The 21240-nt window shown below is 33.5% G+C and overlaps 1 protein-coding gene across 1 annotated transcript in view; it reads left to right on the top strand.

The window, feature by feature from the left end:
- The first annotated feature begins 8692 nt into the window (after nt 1-8692).
- The window catches only part of LOC111503494 (uncharacterized), a 106352-nt gene continuing 93804 nt past the window's right edge, over nt 8693-21240 (top strand). The window contains exon 1 of the mRNA XM_074172876.1: nt 8693-8983. The gene's annotated coding sequence lies outside the window, so the exon portion shown is untranslated. The remainder of the gene's footprint in view (nt 8984-21240) is intronic.

The following is a 21240-nucleotide window of genomic DNA, read 5'->3' as shown; positions in this document are numbered from 1 at the left end:
TGACTTCGCAGTTACAGTCATGTTTACTACTGATTGCATGAGTTTTTTTGTATTAACGACCATAAAAGCTTCAAAAATCAAGAATCGAATGGACAAAAAGCAGTTTAATGATAAACTAGTGAATTGCGTGCCTCTTTTTAGAAATTTCATGTAACATCCAGTATAATTGTAGGACATATATATTATATAACTTCTGTGTTACGCCAGTATTAATTATTGTAACCACAGAAAATTACACGAAATTAATCTTACCATTTCCATTGTACATTTATATCTGTGAAGATAATCATTATTATTGAATTTCGTATGAGTTACACAGAAACTCATTAACCTTGACTATTCGATACACAAACAGTTACTGTTAGAAATAAGATAAAATTAATTGTCATTATATGTATTTTCAATAAGAACGTTGATATATTTCGAATGGAAGAATTCAAATATATGCTTATCTTCCCAATTAAAAGCAAAATTAGGTGGTTTATGTAAAAAACTTCCTTGTACTTAGAATTTTGTTTTAGGTGAATTTGCACATTTGAGATTGTGTGTCACTGAACTCTAATTTTATTGACAATATTTTTTAGGAAATATATCAAATTAAAAAATTTGCATAGAATAAAAATGCGGTAAATTTTCGTTTTGAGGGTACCCGGCGATTTTGAAAAAATGTTTGAGTGTACGTACTTATTTTGATACGTAGATTACGAATCCGAAAGAGAAAAGCTGCGCTCTCCCTCATTCACAAGGTTACGGCCCTTCAAAGTTCAGAAAAGGGCGACTTTCCAGCCTTCTTCTTCACAAAATGAACTATTTAAAAACACAAGCATTTACTCACTAGGTCACTTTTATACCTTATTCCTCCTTCTTTGACACTTTTCACTTCAATAATCAACATTTTTCTTATAAAAAACTTAATTCAAAAAGGAATGCTTCTCCTGGTGACATTCTTCTATCTCTAGATTAGTTACTAGTGACATTTCAGAAAAAAGCGTTTGGTATTTGCCACCGCCTACTATTTCAAATTCATAATACACCACCAAAAACCAATTTACGATCTAAAGAATGAAGGTAAAAAACATTTGAATTACTTTAGGAATATTGACTGCATCAGTCGTACCAACCATGCCATTAACCTTAAAAACGTAAAATACAGAGATATGTAAGCAAAAAACAGCTCCGTACATTTTTTAATATTTTAATTGGAAAAATGTTGATTATTGAAGTGAAAAGTGTTAAAGAAGGAGGAATAAGGTGTAAAGGTGACCTAGTGAATGAATGCTTGTGTTTTCAAATAGTTTATTTTGTGAAAAATAAGGCTGAAAAGTCGCCCTTTTCTGAACTTTAAAGGGCCGTAACTTTGTAAATAAGGGAGAGCGCCAATTTTTTCTTTCGGATTCGTAATCTATGCATCAAAATACGAAAGTACACTCAAAAATGTTTTCAAAATCGCCAGGTGCCCTTAAAACGAAAATTTATCAAAAGTGCAATAATTTTACAATAATACAATATGAGTGGGTATAGTCGATTCGGCTTTGATTAACATTTCAAACTTTTACGGGGAGATGAGGTCATATCGAGAAGAAGAAGAACTGAGGTACCCAAACATTCAGGTACCAAATTCAGGTAATCAAGAACGGTATATATGTAATAACATCATTGTACCCGCACAGTACGAAGTCATCTGAGTAGGGTCAGACGACTTTCGAACACTTTTCAAACAATCGCCAGATGATGACAAATGTGATTTTGTCGAAACGTTGCGAAATTCATTCACTTTATGTATATCTTTACTCCGAAAATATTGACGGTTTTCGAGATATCTAGCATGACAGTTTTTTTTCCAATATTCGTCACTCAGAATATTTGAAATTATAAAGTTGTGCCAAGATCAATAGATTTTTTTTTTTGGTCAAATATTCTACATTGGTAACGCTCTCAAATGATATATCTGAAATCTACCTGTGATATACAGGGTATGAAAAACCGCTTGCCACATATTGTAAATAAAAATTTGTAGAATCTTCCTTATTTTAAATGGAACACCCTGTATACTATTGATCCATAAGGAGCGCCAACGAAACCTCTACAAATTTCATCAAGTATTTCCTATGGCTAGGTTCAATAGTTTTTCTCAAATAAGCATTTTTTTCGAAAAATGGTCGTTCTTCCTATTTCTACGCCATAAACTCGATGTCCATTTGACCACTGATAAGAGTACACAAAAAATATCTCGTTTCAATTTGGTACATTATAGCGTGTCCAAACAAATGTATGTACCTCTCACATTTTTCTAAATGGAAACTTAATTTTTTCATTGGATGCAGAATTTTTCCCATAAACCGTGCAATATCAAACCAAACAAGATTAAATGAAAAAAACATCATGAATATTACTATTTTTTTCATGTTATGGTGTATATTCATGAATTCAGGGCTTAAGTTCTAGATATTTAAATTTGTCAACTGACAAACTACAACACTAAAAAAGGAAGAGTTTAATGAAGGTTGATAATGAAACTTTTATAAAATATGTTCATGTCTTCCATTTTCTTGAATGCAGAGCTGAAGTCTATGTTTGAAGGACTGTTCTATCCTGCGCAAGGCATCTGGTGTAATGCTGCCAAAAGCATTCGTTATTCTAAGCCGCATATTTTCGGAAGAAGCTGGTGGCTTGGTGGCTCGACGTAAACCATATTTTTTATGTATCCCCATAAGAAAAAAATCCAGTTTTGTTAAATCTGGTGATCTAGCGGGTCACCGTACAGGCCCATTCCGTCCTATACATTTATTGGGAAATACTTCATTTAGATGATCTCTAACTTCTGCCGAATACTGAGCAGGTTCATCTACATTGTTCCATTCATATGTCCCTGAAAAAAGTATGGACCAATTACATATTCTCCAATGATGCCTCCCCAGACATTTATCGACCACCTATGTTGATAGTCCACCTGTCTCAATAAGTGGGGATTTTCTGTTGAATAATAATGGTAATTATATCGATTCACAAATCCATTTTTATGGAATGTCGATTCATCCGACCATAAAATGTTCGTTTCGACGAATTTTTCCCATGGCCCAATTGCAAAATCTCACTCTTTTCTAAAAATTGGCATACAGTAGTATGAGATGGATGAAAGCGATGTTTCTTCAAAACTCGTTGCACTGATATCTCACTTATATCCACTATTTCACCAATTTGTCGTTGACTCCTACTAGGATCTTCTCCAACAGCAAGAAAAACTTGCAATTCATTATCTTCATTAGTAGCTGGCTTGATGCGCTCATGTTTAGAATAATTGATACATCCAGTTTCAACAAATCGTTTAATTTTGTTTTAATCGCTGAAGATTGTTTTAGACCGAAAAAATATAGCACAAATTTCGAGATTATTGAAATTATTGTAATTATTCAAGAACATACATGTTGCGGTGTAATTCAAAACTTGTTTATCTAGCAACAGGTGATTTTAGGCATGAGACTATATTTCAAGGAAAAGCTTGGACAAAAACAATGTATCAAATGAAGAAATTGCACGGTGTTGTATTTAGAGGTTGAGTCTTGTTTGAAAATCATCAGTGTTATTATTAGATTGAATGGTGCCTCAGCTATACTTGTTTCCTTATAACACTCAGTTAGTTTGGTGCATGTTTGACAATATATATACATATATATGTCAAGCGGTAGTTTTGGGTACACCAAAAATGCATATCCTTTTTTTTGTATACATCGTTTCAGTAACTGATATATAGTCGATGTATACAAACATTTTCAAGAAATCGTTTTCCAGTCAATATGTATACATTCTCCTATGTACTGGCATTTTTGGGGACACATGAGAAGTTTTATTTTCTGCACATATATTAGGATTAATCATTTGAACTCGAAAGAAATACCGTCTCTTTGATTCAGGTGTTTTTGCCTATTATAAAAATGAGCTTTCTTCACTTCATTCACTTTTTTTAATTTTGATGTACTAATCACTTTCACGAATGCACTCGTAACGTACAATCTCTCATTCCATACGTACATATTCCCGAAAAATAATTTTTGGGGATACATTATGTTAGCTGTGGAGACTACCCTTAGTTATTAACGAATTTTGAAGATTACATATAGTTTTTAATTGTATACTTTCAATTTGTTCAAAATTTCTTGAATTCAAACCAGTTTTGTTATTATTAGGACGGAGCTCAGACCAGATAGTAGTTTCAACTGAAGTAGTAGTAGTAGTTTCATCATGAAGTTATTTTTATTATGAAAATCCATGACTACCTATGTTGAGGAACCACTGGACTATTTTCTAGTATTTTGCAAGAAATTCCTGAACTATTGATTAAATGAGAAAATGCATTAACCTACAGAAAAGGTCTTTATATTCGAACATATTTGGAAAAAACTCAATATTTTCGGAATGTATCCCTCAGTTCCAGTTCGTTGGAAAAATTTCAGTTTTATTTGTAGGACTTGTTACTGTCATGAATTCTTGTTGAGTTATTTTTGATATCTAAGCTGGCAGTTGATGAAAAAATTTATTGGATATACAGCAGGAAAGGATATTGATAGTGAAATATATATATAGAAAAGAATATACCTAACTTCTGCACTGCAATATATTGGTATATATGTATTTCAAACCGTCTTGAAATTCCACAAGGAAAAACATCTTTATTCAATGAAAGTCTCCTTATAACTGATTTGATATTTATATATCGTATATATATTTCAATATTTTCAAGCAATGTTCCGAAAAGAGCCATTTCATCTCATAGATGATACACAAAGACCACACACCTGTTGTTCTCAGAACTATTGACTACATACCGATATGCACCTTTTTTGAGACCTGTCTTCCAGTTCCACAGACAAATGCTTGCTCAGACCCTATGAATTCAAAATGAACAGAGAAATAAAAAAAAAAATCCGCAAACTGTCTGTTTGCACAAACTGTCTGTAGTTTTCAAAGTCACTATTTTGAGGAGACAACTTTTACAATATATCATATTTCCTTAGTATTGCCTAATAGATCTTATTGACTCGACTTCCATAAAAAGGTTTACTTTTTAATACCAGTACTTTTCTTTGGTTTCAGCAAGATAAATATGATACTCAAAAAAATGTTCAAAGATTATTTCAATTAAACATTTCCTAGTAATAGAGAGAGACATTACTTGTCATATATCCAGAAAACCTTTATATTTTAGTGAGAAAATATAGAATAAATAAGCAATTCAAAAACTCAATAATTATCAATATGATTTTAAATAACATATATCAAAATATATTCCCAGATAATGTTATGAAATTAACAAGATCGGCGGTAATCAGCTCAGTCGTTCACTTGCCGTTCAACACATACAATTTACGTGTTTGTGTTCACATTTCATGTTCATTCCTTTATGTATCATTAGATTTTTATTTTGCCACATCTCTTGTCTTTCGTTGTATTTTCCAGTATGAATTGGTTCACACTAGTCATCATAGTGTTATCAAATGTAAAATGGTTTTCATTACTATTATTATTGTTATTATTCTTACTCTTTGTAACCTGTTTGTTTGTTGATGGTGTATATCATAAGTTAAACTACCAGTTAAGTACTCTATTTTGATCCTTTAGGTGAATGCTACTATGATCGATCGCTCCATTTTGCAGCATTACTAGATAGATGTCCCCTGCCATCAATCTGGTTCTGACCTCATCCGGAACTGAGAGATCTGCTATTGTAACTGAAATCAACTTGAAAAGTTTACTCCGAGAAGTCACGGCGTAACATAAACCAATAAAGAGCCCAATCAGTTCCACACTAACACAAGTTCTTATATATCTGGTGTTAAAATGTTCATCTATTTCGAACCTTCCAAAGAGATTCTTGCTTCCGTTAGAGGTTGAGTCTTGTTTGAAAATCATCAGTGTTATTATTAGATTGACTGGTGCCTCAGCTATACTTGTTTCCTTATAGCACTCAGTTAGTTTGGTGCATGTTTGACAATATATATATACATAAATATGTCAAGCGGTAGTTTTGGGGACACCAAAAATGCATATCCTTTTTTTTTGTATACATAGAAAAGAATATACCTAACTTCTGCACTGCAATATATTGGTATATATGTATTTCAAACCGTCTTGAAATTCCACAAGGAAAAACATCTTTATTCAATGAAAGTCTCCTTATAACTGATTTGATATTTATATATCGTATATATATTTCAATATTTTCAAGCAATGTTCCGAAAAGAGCCATTTCATCTCATAGATGATATACAAAGACCACACACCTGTTGTTCTCAGAACTATTGACTACATACCGATATGCACCTTTTTTGAGACCTGTCTTCCAGTTCCACAGACAGATGCTTGCTCAGGCCCTATGAATTCAAAATGAACAGAGAAATAAAAAAAAAATCCGCAAACTGTCTGTTTGCACAAACTGTCTGTAGTTTTCAAAGTCACTATTTTGAGGAGACAACTTTTACAATATATCATATTTCCTTAGTATTGCCTAATTGATCTTATTGACTCGAGTTCCATAAAAAAGGTTTACTTTTTAATACCAGTACTTTTCTTTGGTTTCAGCAAGATAAATATGATACTCAAAAAAATGTTCAAAGATTATTTCAATTAAACATTTCCTAATAATAGAGAGAGACATTACTTGTCATATATTCAGAAAACCTTTATATTTTAGTGAGAAAATATAGAATAAATAAGCAATTCAAAAACTCAATAATTATCAATATGATTTTAAATAACATATATCAAAATATATTCCCAGATAATGTTATGAAATTAACAAGATCGGCGGTAATCAGCTCAGTCGTTCACTTGCCGTTCAACACATACAATTTACGTGTTTGTGTTCACATTTCATGTTCATTCCTTTATGTATCATTAGATTTCTGTTTTGCCACATCTCTTGTCTTTCGTTGTATTTTCCAGTATGAATTGGTTCACACTAGTAGTCATAGTGTTATCAAATGTAAAATGGTTTTCATTACTATTATTATTGTTATTATTCTTACTCTTTGTAACCTGTTTGTTTGTTGATGGTGTATATCATAAGTTAAACTACCAGTTAAGTACTCTATTTTGATCCTTTAGGTGAATGCTACTATGATCGATCGCTCCATTTTGCAGCTTTACTAGATAGATGTCCCCTGCCATCAATCTGGTTCTGACCTCATCCGGAACTGAGAGAATCTGCTATTGTAACTGAAATCAACTTGAAAAGTTCACTCTGAGAAGTCACGGCGTAATATAAACCAATAAAGAGCCCAATCAGTTCCACACTAACACAAGTTCTTATATATCTGTAACCGATTCGTCGTTATTTTTCGGACAAGCCGAAAAAATATAAGATATAAAGTTAGTTATCATACACCTGTGTTGACGACTTCCTTAGGGTTCAATTTTGGACCCATTACTTTCTATCCTCTATATAAATGAATTCCAAAAGTACCTACAATTCAACAAGTGTCTCAGATTTATGTACTTGTCTTTTCTAGAAGCTGGCATAAAGACAGCTATTAAGCATTTGAATACTGATTTATTTCTGAGAAGTTCTGTCTTTCGGTCAATCCTGGTAAGTCCATGGTAATTATTTTGGTAGGAAAGAGGCCCGCAATCGCTCTTGGAATGGCCTGAACATTGTAATGAAAGGTACCTTTTATGTTCAACTGATAATGCAATGAAGTTGGGAATCATACTTGATTTCCCTTCAAACTTCACTCCTCACGTCAATTCAGTTCTGCAACCTTGAGCTGAATTACAAGAACGGACATAAAGTTTATAAAACCACGCTATGTGAAACCTCAGTTCTTACGCATGCGCAACATCTTCAATTTGTGCAGAATTCATGTGTGAACATGATCTATAGTTTAGACAGACCTGTTCATATTTGAGTTCCTTTGAAAGAGCTTGGTTGACTAAATACTGACAAAAGAGAATCCTACATACCTGTACTTTGTTCAATAAGAAACACATAAGCCACAAGTATCTGCACATAAACGTTTTTCTCCGTATTGATGACCATCACGTAAATATTAAATTTAAATCTAGGTTAACACCACCTCACCATACCAAAACCTAGTTTCAATGTTATGTATATGATCACAAAACTGTACCTACAACTAGATTCCTGATGAATTTGAGAAATTATATATTTTGTGTTTGAAGCGATAAATGAAAAGAAGATTTTACAAATGTGAGCCGAACTTTCAACAAACTTTTTCATATATTCTTCAATAACTTTTCAATTACATGTTTTTTATTGTTGCATTTCAGTAATTTTCTCTTTGTTTCTGATGCGATTAATTGTTCGACCAAGATTTCTGTCAAATAGTAATTATTGGGTCAATTCATATTTCTCTTTTGTATTCATTCTCAGTATCGGTGCTATATTTTCAATATCAATAAGAGTCAACTGAGAAATATTCAAGTTTCATTGCAGTTTGACAAGAATCTAGAGAGAATGAAACAGTAATAACTAGACAACAATTATGAGCACTGCGTGTGGAATTCCGATAACACACGTTCCAATAATTAGCCAAATATTCACATTCTATGCCAGTCCAATAACAAGATAAAATATAGATTCGCTAGAGATTAGATAGAAAAGTAGTTACTGCCGATGACGCAGCTAAGCAACCACCACTAAAAACAAAACAATCGAGAGACCGACTATCACAAAACCTGACTCATAACATTTAATCAGTCGTTCACGAGCCGAGAGGTGAGCAGGTAGATCGGTGTTTCTTTGTTTTCGGAACACACTGCGATATACTTCCTAGTTTTCTGAATTGAAACGCAGCGGTGTCAGTGATTGTTCAAGTTGGGACATCAATTTGAAAAGTGAACTGTGGGCAAACGGTTGAGTGCAGTTTTTGTTGTTGGAAACAGATATCATCCTACCAGTTTACCTTCACGATTAGTCTAGAATAATATACATATTTACTTTGGTCTTCATGGAAGCCCATTGGTAATGGTGAGTAACTCTTTAAATTTTGTAAGAAATCGACAGTTAACCATAAAGTGGAACCTACTATCCTTGAAATTATGTCGTATCGAGAATTGTGAACGTGAGGAAGGAATTTGTTTACATGAGTTGATGGAAATATCCATGCACTCTTCAGTCATTGAGACTGATGATTGAAGATTAGATAGATCAGAGAACCTAACTAAGCTCAAAACAAAACAATAATTTCGTAAGGTTTCGATCGATATACCTTTTTTTCATTTTTTTAAACCATGATTTTCAATTTTCACAACACGTGAGTTGGTAGCTTATTACAATCATAACGTATATATTTATTACTTTTCAACATTTCCTTTGAATTTAGTAGGTACTCCATACTATTATATGTCTAAATCAAATCTAAGATTCGCTTCCCTTCCGTTTAGTACTAAATTTAAACGTTTACATTAATTTAGTATTGAACACGAATAATGAGTTATTTGCGTGGTGAAACACGTGTTACGGTTTTACAGTTTAGTAAAAATCTCATGATAGAATGTAACTTGAATTTTGGAGTTTGCTTGGAATTTTCAATTGACAAATCCGGTGATTGATGAATAATTTGCATCTTCTTATATTTTGAGTTAAAATAGTTGGTTAGAATTTTATTTTCTCAAATTTAACTCGCCTCAATTCCAATTTCATGAAGTTCGTTGAATATAGGAAAATGTTTTATAGGTGAAACGTCAAAACCACTGAATATAATAACAAACGAACATCGTGAATACAGAGCCGGATTTAGAAGTCTGTACCCTGGGGCAATGGATGAGTGGGGCCCGGCAATTTTTTTATAGAAGTGGAATTCTCAACTTTTGAGAAAATTGAAAATTAACAAAAATAGGGGATGCTTGAAGAAGCGAAAAGTTGTGAGAATGACTTGCAGGGTCAATCGTTTTTCAGATTTTTTTCACTTACTTCATTTCTCTTTAGTTCATGAAAACGAATTGCAAATAACACATTAAAAAAAGTATTGCCACTAAAATACTCGATCAAGTAAAAAATTGACAACCCCCCCGGGATTGAGAGGCCCGTGAAAGAATTACCCACACGATTACTGTGTGCAGAAGCTAGAATCTCGTCCATCCATACCTACTCATTTATGAGTGGACCTCAACCTGCTGATGGCTACTTCAGCAAGATTGACATCTGACCTCCTGCGGTCGAAAGTCAGCCTTTAGGTGCTTTCACTCACGCCATCTGTTGATTTTGATTTGCCGTGATTTTACTGTATGCAATGTTTGAATAGAGGTCCCCTTAACCAGCCACTTTCGGAGGTGGTCGTTGGTTCTGCTTCGTGGGCCTCATGTGTTCATCCCTTTCACGAAATCTGGGGTCGTCTCTGTTGAACGCTTCATGTAGATCACGCAGCGCGGAACTGGCGTGTGTTCGTATTCTTTCGAATATGTTTTCGGCGTGTTCTCTCTACGTAGTGGATATTAAGGTCCAGGTCCCGGTAGATGTAGAAGTATTCCAATAGTGAACCACATGTGGGTACGGGACCTGGCACACACGCCGACCGGTGATCGTCGTCGATCAAGGTCCCATTCCTACATGTGGTACACTATTGGAATTTGGACGACCGGCATAAAATCGGCCGTCCACAATCGGTGTGTGTGCAATTAGCCTAAGGCTATGCCGTATGAACGTTCGTCTCCTGTTGTTCGGGTCCATAATTTGTACTCCTGGACAGGACAGATTTGAATACAAAGTTTTCAAATTATTTTCTGAAATTTTAAAATTCTGTTCTTGTTTGAATTCGTTCATTATTCTGCTGGAAAGTTCAGAAACAACTTCTAGGGATGACTGAAATAAAAGTGAAGGAAACAATATTAAAAAAAGGCAGACATCGATAAACTTAGCAAGTTTCATTCGTTTCTACTATAACGAAAAAACCTGAATACATCCTGAAATATTTAAAGCCATATTAATCACCATGATAAACAAAATCTAAAAAAGTAATTTCCTATTGTCTATTAACAAGAAAATGACCACCTAATGTTGAATTCGTTAAAAAAATCAGCTCAGTTTCTGTACTCAAGAAAAGTATCTGACTGATATAAAATTACGTCTAGTCCCTGAATTGTATCATATCTACTTTTATTTTGTTGGTAAGTGTCGTGTGAGTGTATATGAAGTAATATGTCCTCCTAGTTTTGAGAAGTAATTTCTTTTTGAAGTAATTTCACTGTTTTACAATTATTTTCAATGTAGGAGTTCCAATTCCGGAATTAGTTTGTTCTCTCAAACATATCAAGAAGTTCATTCACTTAAATATATAAAGGGGAAAATTTAAATGTTCTTAAACTTTGATCCACGATTTGGCAGAAGTTATTGAAAATCCCTTGTACGGAAATGTTCATTCAATAAGGTCCTAGATTAAGGAATTGACAAAGAGGTTTCCAATGAAATTTCATGGAAAATAATTCACCGATTACTATCGTTGCATCACAGTGGTTGAAAGTAATTGCACATATTTGAAATATAAGGTAGAATACTGAAATAGCCTGATATATTACGTAAATCTATAATAATTGCCGATTATTGAAATATTTATTGTAATAATTGGCAGAGTACCTAGGATTTTGAAACAATATATGCGATTGCCAAATTTTCAATATTATTGATTACGTTGGGAATCGAAGTTTCCTGTATTAAGCTGAGTTGTATTCATATGGTTAATGTAACATTTGTAACGGATATTAATTAACTCAAAATTGAGTATTTTCTTTCAGATCTAGTGTTATGTACAGTAACACTGCAGTATCCGTTTGTATAAAGAAACACCAGTAACACCAGAGGTTCCACTTGTTCATTTCACTTAGTAGTTTTTGACATTCCTAATCCTGGAGACCAAAAATAATGAATTTTCAAAAATCTTGAAAAATCGATAGATTTTTCAATAATATTGAGAGAGCGGAAGAACATTTTCCGTGATGTATTGCATTACAGACGATTTAACTTGATGGTTTGAATATATACGTTATATTGATTTTTTTATTTATGAATTAATAAAGACGATATTATTATTATTACTGAATTATTTCACTTCAATTTGAAATAGTAAATCAAATTTCAATTCGATATAACTCATTATGACAACAACCAATGGACAAAATGTGGAAGTTGTCCTCTCAAATGCAGGGCTTGAAATATGGCTTTTCAAATTTGAGTGTATGCATGGGGATCTCGTAAAGAGTAAGGGGTAGAGAGTAAGTTAAATCGTGGCAAAAATGCTTATTTTTGATGCCCAAAAATTGTTTCTTGCTTTTTTGTTTCGAAGATATACGAGAAAAACCAAACATTTTGAAACTGTAGTTCACGCTGTATCTTCTTTATTTGTAGAAAAATCGAAAATCTAGTTACAGTATGCCACAGCACTTCACAGTACTATCAGAATAAGATCATAGAACTTTTTTACAGGATTTAGTCTGACTTGGGATACCCTCAACTTTGAAATTTCGAAAACGAACCCATATTTTCTCGTTGATTTATATAATGTAGCAAAATCGAAAACTTCAATATTTACGAGAATTTCAGTAATTTGATCAATTCATAATCGCTCAAATGGAAGCAAAATCCTACTCTATTTATTTTCCACATTGACTGGTAATAGTCAATTACTAATGAAAACTGGAATCATTAAAATATCTAAGGGCATTTTCCCTACTTTTTTTTGCTTTCGAGTTTTTCATGCTTACCAGTCTTACTTCTTTTAACATTCCCTTTTTTATCATTTCAGGTGAATTTTCATTTTTTGGCACTCAACACAATTAATAATTCCACTTTTCAAATATTACTAAAGAGGTAAACAATATTTAAGGTACGAACAATTATTGGTTTGATAAGCTTCGAAATGAATTTTAAATAATGATAAAATAGACCAAACTTATAATGAAAAATGAGAATTGAAAGTTTCTATGTTTTTCACCACTTTGATTTGTAATTAGTTACAAATGCAGTAATATGCAGTAACTTTAGAGTTACTGCATATTACTGGAGTTTTTTCCCAACACCAAATCGTTATTTTAACACCTCGACACGTGTTTCGATCACCAAGTGATCATCTTCAAGAGGAACATAAAACTAAAAACTACTCAAAACTAAAGCTACTTATACTAATCAGGTACATCATACAGGTAGGTAATCAGTAATACCACCCATACAAGTGTACCACCCTAAATTAATTTTACAATTGGCATTTCTATTAGTTCACAATATGTCCTTATGTATGTTTAAATGTTACAGATACATATAGAACAATTTTCAGCTATATAAAATTAGTTTCACATATTGCCTATCTAAATATATTTACAATGTGTCTTTTTTTTGGTGGTGTTGGGAAAAAACTCCAGTAATATTCATTACTACACCAAAGGTTCCAAACAGTACATCAAAAGTTACTGCAGTTGCGTCCTATAAGGACATTTTCAAACTTATACATTAAACTAATTTTGAAAATGTAGAAAGTTTCAATTCCCATTTTCCATAATGATTTTTTACCACGTAGTAATGACCACAACCATGAATTTATTGGATATTTATAATTAGAAGTGTTATGGACAAGTTGGGTGAATCCATTTTTAAATTTTTATTCAAACGCAGTAACATTTCTGGACGAATAGTAATTTGACTTTGTTAATTGATTATTTCATTTTTAATTTTAGGAAAGTGAAAACCCGTTAGTGCCAGTAATCAATTACAGCCCAAAAATCTTTCGACACAATCTGGGTCTATTCACGATTCATTCGGAAGATGTCTAACGGATGGTTTATACTTGAATAAAATTGTCAAAAATTTCGTTTATATAATTAAAGTGAGCCGAAAAATAATATATCAAGAGAGAAGTTCTAAAGGGCCTTTCATCTAGATTTGAAAATGCCATCTCCTCTCCAAACATGTTCAACCAAATTCGTAATTGGTATAAATACTTCGAATAGACCAGAGAACAATTAACCAGCAAGACATGATTCATTTGGGAGGTATCGAAGGAGTGGTTTATAATTCACCAAATTTTCAAAATTGGCTAGGTTTATTCGGATTACACACTTCGACACTTTTGAAAATTTCGTTGGGGTATTAACCACCTCCCAAACGGCTCACTGATGAATCATCTCTTGGTTTATTATCTAAACTTATTGGGGATGTACGGTCGGTCGGTACCCAGGCGGTACGACGTGGGTGCTTTGTTCACTCACTCGAATTGGTCGGTGGTTCAAGCCCTAGTCTGAACGATCGATTTTCACTTGCTATCGTCCAACCTGTGTTAGGAATCACACGTTAAAAGGTAAGACCTCGACAGCTGGTTAACGGAAAAACAAATTTGAAACAGATTTTTTTAAACTTAGTCAGTCCTGGCATTTTAGGGTTGTCATTTCCCTGGAATAAAAAAATAATCAAATGAGAAGGGCAAGTTACTAAATTTGATGAAAAATGTTACTGCATTTAAATAAAAAATTCAAAATGGATTTTTCTGAGTTGTCACTAATACTTCTCATTATGAATTTCATCTAACTACTTCAGAAACTACTTCAGAAGGGCTTTCCTTCCAGTTTGTGTCAGAAAGTTACTTATTTACATGACCTACATATCTTTGTATGGGGTTAATTTTTTGAAATCATTTGATTCCTTCCTTTCTTTGGGAAGATTCCCATATTTTTTTTAAAGACGAAGAAGTAGAAAGCTAACACCTTTCTTTCCTAAAAATTAATCTCTCCTAAAATATACCCATTTCAATTTACTTATATTCACTTTTGAAAGTCAAATATATGAACTAATATGAACACAAAGATAACAAAAACCCACTTCCTCATATTTATACATATAAAAATCCTAACTGAATTGGTAAGCGGTTCTTTTTATATAACATAAAATTGAATTCAGAATCCAAGGTGAGTTCCTATTCCGTCAACAAAGTTGACTTGATATATTTCACTCCCACTCGGTATTTCTCGATGTTTCTTTGTCCAACACACATAAAGGACAGACTTTTAGCAGACTCTATACATCCTTTAAATATTATTGGTGGAAATTATGCCTTAAATTGGTGTAACCTTTGTTACTTTGATCCCAATTACTATATTTAGCGGGTGACGATACTTTATTGTGCTATAAGTACCTAGTGTTATAAACGCCATCCCAGTTTTATTATATGAGAATTGCGACTCAAGATGCAGTGCTCAGCATCCAGTAAGGGACTGGCCCCCCCAACGAGATCATCTACACGTATTTTAGGTCGGGTGGTATTGCGGGTTGAATAATGGGAAAAGGAGTCAAAACAAGAACTAACCCAGAACTAACGCAGAAAGCTGAACTAAAACCATCAGGCACCTGTTCAAACATCTTCCGTTTGGATGATTCGTCGCAAGTAACCTCCTATATATGAAAAGCTAAAACTAATCCATTCGGTCGGCGACAACGGATAGACCGGTTTCGGAGTACTAGCTCCTCGTCAGTACCGGGAGGGTCATCCCAGACAGAGTGAAACGTCTGAGTATCCCGAACGAACAAAATAATTCCAACCAGTCTCTATCTGCAGTTGATTTAGAAAGATGTACCACTGGCTACCAACAGACAAAGTCCGGAAACAACTCCACAAACACATACTTCGGGGTGGGAGTCAGAATAATATCTTCCGGAGGGGTGTATATGACATACACAAGTTTAGGTGAAAACATCTTACCTTTTTTGCAGAGAAACAACGTTTTTAACACGCTTTTATTAGCTCCACTTGTATGTTTATTTGTTACCGACTTCTTTGGACTTGATTTTGACTAACTTTAAACGGAGAGGTTTATTTTAAACTTTGTACACTCATCAAGAATCGTGACAATGCAATATTTCATAAGTTTTCTTCATTATCCTCACACATTGTCTGTGTGAGAGCAGGTTAGACAACCACACTCTCTGCGCGTGCGCATACAAATAAATGGGCTTGATATAGCAAGCCAAAAAAAACAGGCTTCATTAGCAACACAAACTAACACATAAAAATAATTGGAAACTAATTTGAAGTTGTGTTCAACATCGGTAATAAGTCCTATGGCTTGATATAACTAATGAATACGTCTGAAATCAGAACAAATATGTTTACAAAAAAATTGTGAAAAAGTGTGAGGTGCTAAATATCCATTCTTATAAACACTTGCTTATTAGGAGCTGTTTGCCATAGAAAGAATATAATTTAAAGCATCCCAAGCTTTTTATAATAAAATTTAATTTTCTTGTAAATAGATTTATTCTGATTACAGACTTATTAAAAGTCATTGATTACATCAAGCAATAGGACTTATTGAACATGTTGAACACAATCTTTGAATTAATTTTTAGTTCGTCATTTCGCCAAATTTCACTACGCTAACAGAAAAAATTTTAACTGTATAACATTGTATAAAAAATGTACTCTTTCATAATTTTTTCACACCATAAGAAATAAATCAATAAGAAAACAAAACAATTAGAATATTTGAAAACGAAATTTTTTAATGCCTCTGTTTTTCACTATCAAAACAGTAATTAACGAAAGCACAATATAGAGAAATATTTGATTAATTTTTCCAGTCATTGAATTATTTTTTATTCAACATTCATCAGTCTACATATTAAATAGGCATTTTTTTTTATTGAAGCGCCAGTATCAGGCATCGCGTGCTCGAGCCGAATCTGGTTTATTCGTATTGTCAGTGTTCAATTGAAATTATGAATACTGGTGCTACAGTACTTTTAAAATTTTCAATATCTATAATATTTTCTGTGATATTCGCGAAATAATAAATATCTGGTAACGGATTGAACGATTCCTCTAGGTGAACTCAAATTTTGCGAAATGGCCCTTGTGAAGAACAATCACTGATCTGAATGCATTATTCTTGAATTATTGATCATCATAACGAAATGGAATTTAGATTTTTTTTATTCAGAATCACATGTTCTGTTTCTATGTCAAATTAGGGCTGGAAAAAATGCCCGGTATAGATTTGATTTCTATCAATATTGGGTATCATTTTCGTTTTGCTATTTGTCCATAGTTATTCAAGAATATACTTTTCATTTACTGCCAGTCTCTGATACCTCTCTACTGCCTGAACCTTTCCTTTGCTATATTCAGACTCTCGAAAACATCTAGAAGTCTAGTGTCTAACAGTCTGAACAGTTTCAAGCAAAGTTCCTGAGGTATATGATCATTCTTCAGTCTGTTGAGCAATAACGAATTTCGCAGGTGTTTGAAATTAGCTGTGTGATCTGTAAAAAGAGTTTCAACAGGTATATCAGTGTAGCTAACGTACTATTGTCGCGAACCACGCAGTTAGTTTCATATATCCCGTATTTACCATTTCACGGTATCTGATTTTCAGGTTATCTAACGCTTTTTGAAGAGACAATTTTGTTCAATCTTTTTTAGAAGAAACTAATGAAAATAAAAAATATCGAGAAGGTCAATTTTACTTTTAATCCTCAGTAAAAAATACAACAGCGGAGATAGTTCACCAGTGCACTATGGGTAATCAATTCGCTTTATCGAGCTGAAAGTAGACTGGGTGATTTTGTCATTCAACTAGACATGGTTGACTTCTAGCTTTCACTCGCTAACAAAAGGTGACCACGAGGTTGAATTTATAGGAAATTCCTCAGTGTAAGCGTTGGACGATTAACTCACGGCATAATAACGATATTAACCTACTTTGTACTGGCGATCTTTGTATGGGCATCCTTTTATTGCACATTTCTCTCGTACTAATAGTGTAATAATTGGTGACAGAAAATCGGTAATTTTGCAGTATAGAAGTAATGAGTGAGTCACAAATAGGGTTGAAGTTCATATAGATGAATGATTAATTAACTGCCTATGATAGATCAAGCTCATTATTCCCATTAGTACTCTCAATATTTTATTTTGAAATGAGTGTTTACGGTTATTTTCAAAAAAAAGAAGAAAGAAATTAGGTTCAAAACATACTTTTTATAAAGATATGTATGCATCTTAGTTTTTTTAGATATTTTTTAAATACTTTCTTCTTTGAAACATATGAATATTGAGAAAAAAGTTTTTTTTCTGCTTTTCCATAATTAAAAACTAATATCTCCTGAATATATTCCATCTTCAATGTATATGACCATTGAATTATATGAAAGTCACTTTCGTTATGACATTGAAACAGATATAATTCATAAGAACGTTTTTTTTTGAGCAGTATCTATCCTTTTCGATATGACCTAGTTTTTTTTCCAGACTTCAAATGAGGCAGAGATTAAAAAGATCTCTTTCGGTAGATTAGTAGTGGTTTTGGCTTCCTAATACAATGGTTGTCTGTCTAGTCAAAGTTGGTTTCTCAAAGACGAATGTTTTTTACTTGCTTTCGATCCCCATCATCATCACTTCTAGAAACGGCAATTGATTTTGGGATCTTCTTTCCTAATATGGACGGTTTAGGCATTTCAGGAATGCTCTTAAGTTCCATACTACGAAGAAATCGTCAGAGTATCTCACCAAAATTTGTTGCTTCTTGTGTACCCTCGTCTTGTATAAAGAATTCATCATTGAGCTGGAAATAGCAGTTTCGGACACATCATTCCAGTACCTTCATGATTCCTTCTATAGATTTCTTTAGTTGATCTGAAGTGTTTTCCCAAAATGAGCAGTACCTATGCTTAAAGACGGCTCATCATTTTGGTCGTCTAGGACTTCCCAGAACTGATTAGTAGGTTTATCTTAGTTTGTAAATGTATTGGATTCGTGGCTGTAACACAAGCTTGGCTTTGATAGCCACGATCCTTCATAGATGTAATTTATAGTTCTGTAAAATAAGCTGTAATTGTATATATTTTATATTAATCTGAATTGGCTAAATTTAAACAAATTTAAATTTGATTTTGATGAAAAGGCTTTTTGCGTAGGAACTGATTTGTCAATCTATTTCCCCTGTGCTGAATTCCCCATGGATTAGGTTTCCTTTTGTAGTAACTAAATGATGAAAAGTATGAATATTGACAAGATGTAGGTGATGAAATATCTGGAACTGATGATTGATCCAGGTAATTCTTGTAAATCTTGGATATCAAGTGGGTTTCTCCTCGACAAGTATAGAGTGAATTCAATGAATAGGAAGAATACTACAATTAGAAATGTGCTCGACAAAAATCGGCTTCGCTATAATCATTCCCTTTGAAAGCAATTTCCGAGTGATTCAGCTGAAGTTGGTATTCTACAGGATAAGAAAAACCACTAGTCACGAAAAAAGTGGGAGGTAATCAAAGCTTCACCTTAGACGGTCCGACGCATATGTGAACCCCCTGAGAAACTTAATCATTCGAAAAATTATTTTGAAAGGAATGGGTATAAGGAAGCCGATTTCCAGAGTGCATTACGACTCGGGAATAGACCTGCCATTGGAAAAACTTTCCTGACATATGTGATAAATTCTACGGACCATATAGGAGTTCTGAAGAAACAGAGCGTGACGTGTATATTCAGGTGAACGAAACCCAACCGAAGAGTCTGAGGTCAGTCAAAGATTCCAGAGGATTATTGGCAACACTGAGAGCTCACCGGATCCCTTGTAGATGTGTATCAGTCTGCACCGCGAAGATAATAGTGAGTACTCGACTCTTCGAACGAGAGAAATTGTTACCTGGGACATACCGCCTTTGAAAGTTCTCGATAGAACTCAAAGGTAACTATCCAACACTATATAGGGAAGCGATAGAAATTTGGATACAGAAATAATTTGAAATGAAAGAGGGGAATTAACTTAAAATCTGGCTATCTGCACTTAATTGTTCTCATCACAGGTCGTTCAATTAAACCAAAAGAAATGAAGGCACGCTCACCATCAAAGGACTGTAACAAACCAGAACACTTCGCCCTCATCACCTTTGATAATGTTTACCGCAGCCGTAGTTGAAACATCAGACATAGAAACTTGGAGACCAGGGCCAACTATCACGGAAAATAGCTTGGATATAATTTCAACATTAGTTCTTTCTCATCGCGTGGAGAAAGCTCATGCTTCCAGTCCATTTTTCACAGGTCTTACGGAACAAATCGATAATTGTTTGGATAATGGCTTATTTTTAATGAGAGAAGCTCATTGCAAGTCATACTCAGTTCCCTAGTAATTATGAGGAAATTGAAGAAAGTCAAAACGTAGAAACTGTTTTTCGCTTTGGATTACTGTATTCATGTTTTCCAAATGTCATTATGTTATGTGCTGTGTTATAATGTTTCTGTTTTTTTTTTTAATTCAATTTCAATTTTCAAAACACCTGATAGCGTAGCAAATCAGTATAGTTAATGAAATCCGATCTGGTAGGCCGTGGTCGAATGAAACTTGTAGTAACAAACGTTTCGTCTATTACTGCGTCAATCGTTGTTGAGACTTCGAGATATAACTCTGGTAAAGGCCACTTGCCAGCAAAATTGATATTATAATTACTTGACGAAGTCCTTATTGCCTTGGTAACGGCTATAAATACTTGTTTTTCAATAGTTGTCTTCCCTTCAAGCTTAAAGTATGCAATAGTAATACCTCTTCACAAAGAAGGAGCTATTGATGATCCCAGCAACAATATCTATTCTATCAACATTATCTAAAATCATTGAGAAGCTTATTGAATGTAGATTAATGGGTTTTCTAGAGGAATACAGTATATTGTCTAGAAAACAGTCTGGATTCCGAAATAAGCAAAGCACAGAAGAGGCCGTTTTCAACTTTCTTGAAAGAATCTACATGAACCTAAATGAAATGGTGGCAGTTGCACCAGTTTTTCTTGACCTTTCGAAAGCGTTTGACTGTGTTAGTCATGAAGTTCTGTTGCGGAAAATTACTCATTATGGTTTCCGAGGTACAGTTCTAGATTAGTATATATCAATCATACCTTGATGGTCGGAATCAAAAAGTAATAATGGGAGAGAATAGATCTGGGAAAAACAATTGTAAATGGAATTCCCCAAGGGTCATTATTAGGCCCCATTCTTTTTCAATTTACATTAACGATATGGCTAGCCTTGATATTTCTGGAAACTTCACGTTATTTGCAGATGATACTACAGTTTCTTATCATATCGAGGATCGTAATTCTCTAGTCCAATCCATCTCCGAAGATATAACAAAACAAAAATTGTTGTAACGCAAATTTGCTGTGAATATTTCTATACTCTATACTCTGAATATTTCGAAAACCAACCTAATAACATTCAAGTACGATTTAGAACAAGTGACATTAGAGTCAAA

This window comes from Leptinotarsa decemlineata, unplaced genomic scaffold (genome assembly GCF_025532065.1).
Source record: "Leptinotarsa decemlineata unplaced genomic scaffold, Ldec_3_MD MMD2_tig00000199_RagTag_RagTag, whole genome shotgun sequence".
Lineage (NCBI taxonomy): Eukaryota > Metazoa > Arthropoda > Insecta > Coleoptera > Chrysomelidae > Leptinotarsa > Leptinotarsa decemlineata.
Note: the sequence above shows the minus strand (reverse complement) of the source record. Positions and strands in the feature narration are given on the sequence as shown.